Here is a 3,311-nt window from a genome sequence, read left to right as displayed (position 1 = left end):
CAATTGTTGTATACTTCTTTAAAGTATTTCTTTTCTCAATAGCAAATTGCTTTTTCTCATCGTCTAAAACCTTTTGCTTTAGATCAATGCCTTCAGACAGTTTCTGTAATTGGCTCTGACAGTCTTCGGAGATGTCTTTCTTTTCTTTAGCATTCTTCGCTCGTTCCAAAATGATAAGCTGCTCAAAATCCGAGATTTGCTTTAGAAGCATCTTTGCGTTCAGCTCGAGAGAGTTAATCTTATTTTCATAAGATTCTCGTTCAGTTCCAAACTTTCTTTCAACGCCAATTAATCTCTTCTTCTCCTTCTCAAACTCGGCTCTTTCCATATTTAAGTTCTTTTCTGCTGTCAGAAATTTCTCCTTCTCTAAATCCAACAATTTCCTTAACTCACTCAGATCAGTTAAATTCTTTATCTCAGTATTGTTCCTTGGAGAGTTTTTCTCAATTAAAAATACACTTTTAATCTCTTTGAGTTTATTGAAAAGATCTTTATTCTCTTTCCTCCAAGTCTTCAAATTATCATTAAAATCATTTTCTATATAACGGAGAGTGTTCTCGAATCTTTCAATCCTACACTCAAATTCCTTCTCGATTCTTTCACACTCTTCTCTATGATTTTTCTCTAAAACTTTGATAAACACTTTCTCCTTATAACCTTCAACACTATTTTCCAGATGAAAAATTTTCTCTCTGAGGTACTCATATGAAACTGCCATTTTAAAAAAAAAATTGATCAGTTAAGGATCTATGCAGTTCAAGAAATTGATCAAAGAAATAATATCCAGAAAAAAAATATCAAATAAAATTTATCCGAATAAGAAGTTCAGACAACAAATGCAGATAAGATATATAAGGTCAACGAGCAAACTGGTCAACTAGCAATCCGGTCAAAACAAAWGAATTTKTYYGGAGAAGAAATACGGACAAAATGAATATGGTCAAAGTTCAATCAAGACAACAAGMAATCCAACCAACTGACTAATACATTCAACAATGAAATGAAATTGCAATACAAATGTTGTCCGATGAAGAAATCCGGACAAGGAGATGAAACTTATACCGGTCAATGCATGAGACTTATACCGGTCAATGCATGAAATTTACACTGGACAATGCAAGAAGTTAAACCGGACAGCAGGTCTTAAACAGTACACTGCACAAGACTGAAACCTGTTACTGTAAGAGCCTAAACTGCACACTACATAAATCGTACACTGCATGAGGCTAAACCGGATAATGCATAAAGCCAATCCGCTCACTTGCAGGTCTAAATCACTCAAACTCTTAGTCTTATCCTGACACAACCAACTGTCTTTCGTAAAATGATCACTACTTGAGGTTAAACCGCACAAAGATCAAGAATGAAATCTGATCAAAGTACAATTTCTATTATCCGGTCACAGCATGCATAATCATACTAGACTTTTATCCTTTGGTTAAACCGCTGGTCACTTGAGATGAACAACCTGTCACAGCAGCTTGTTAAACCAGTTAATACTAAGAATATAAACCGAACAGCACTAATTGTAAACCTGTCAACACAAGTATATAAACCGGACAGCACTAAGTGTAAACCTGTCAACACAAGTATATAAACCGGACACTTGAAATATGACAGCAACTTGCTAAACCGGATATTGCAAAAATAAAATGAAATGTTGTCCGGATATGTAATCCGGACAAAAATTCTTGATTAAAGAGAACTTTGGACAGCTAAGCAATGAAATGATATATCGTTCAAACCTCCGGTGTGTTATCCACTCAACTAAACCTGACATTAAACCTGACAGTTCATGAGTGTAACAAACACAATTCACACATATATGACAAACAAACTAAGATCAAATCAACAAACAAACACAAAAAGTATACAAATTCATACAAAAATTGGATCAAAATCTGATTTGTTATGAATTTTCACATGAACACGAAGAACTTCAAAACAAACAAATCTCATCAAATCTTTAAAAACAATGATCAAAATGCAAAATCACAAGAATAAAAATGAAACACTATGTTAAAACACACACAACGATCATCATTTTAACAATCAAAAGTCCAAAAATGAAGGATTTCAAGATAAAATTCGTAAAAAAAATACGAACACTCAAGAACATAAAATCATGAAAATTCCAGAAATTTCAGCACTTCTTGACGATTTCTTCCATCAAATTTCTCTGCAAACGTGCTCTGATACCAATTGTGTCTCCCTATTAATCACTGATCAATCTTCATAAACATTAAACATATATAAAAATATACATGCAAATAGTTGACGTAACTTTAAACAGGAAGAGAGACAGTAAGACTTGAATAACTCGAAGTGGAACAATAAAACATCCGAAGATGACGGGGAAGACCCGATTTACCGTTGATTATGACAGAAACAAAGTAAGTCATAGATCAACGTTATAGAGCATCACTCACAGGTTTAATACCATCGACATCAACCTAAACCAGTCATATAGTCGGCCGTGATCTTAAGCTCTTTACCTCAGTAATTACACAATAATCACAATGCCTATTACCGAGTGAAAGTGAGAGGATGATTTGGTGATTACATAATAATCACAATGCCTATCACCAACTTACACCGTCATTCCCACGAATAAAATAAAACGACATTCATGCCTACAAACTCAATACCTTCCAGTACTAAACTTGAATACGGAACCGAAAGCATATTAGGACCTATTTATCAAAAGATAAATGCATGTGCCCATTCTCGAACAAAAGAAAATGCCCATATTGACAATAAAGAGCCTCAACCTAAGAACATGAGGATTTTAGAGTTTAGCGGCCAACAACGCTTCAAAATGGGTATTTTACCAAGTGATTAAGACCATTTACCCAACTCATCTTATCATTATAAATGGGATCACCCAAGTTCACTCCTTATACCTAAAAGATCTTCATTTCGTCTAACAGGTAAATACATGGAATTAAGGCGTAAGGTAAGTAAAATGCTTCATTTCAACTAGTATAAAGTTCCATAGAAAGGATTAAGATGAACTCACTTAAGGTTACGCATAAGCTTTTAAATCAAATGAAACATTTCCAGTTGCCAACAAGGACTACAAATGTAAAACATGACGGTGCTTGAGTCTTATGGCCAACGGTACTTTGAAAACGGGTATTTTTACCAAGCAAAAGATCATGTAAAATTAAAGCGTAAGGAAAGTAATGTACAACATTTCAATTAGTATAAGTTATCACGAAAGGAATAGGATGGACTCACTGCGCAGGGTTTTAGGAGAAGTCCTAAAATCTTGAAACTAGAAGGTAGGTGCAGCGTAGACAGCACCTGCT

The sequence above is a fragment of the Cynara cardunculus genome (genome assembly GCF_001531365.2).
Source record: "Cynara cardunculus var. scolymus isolate 2C chromosome LG 13, CcrdV1, whole genome shotgun sequence".
Lineage (NCBI taxonomy): Eukaryota > Viridiplantae > Streptophyta > Magnoliopsida > Asterales > Asteraceae > Cynara > Cynara cardunculus.
Note: the sequence above shows the minus strand (reverse complement) of the source record.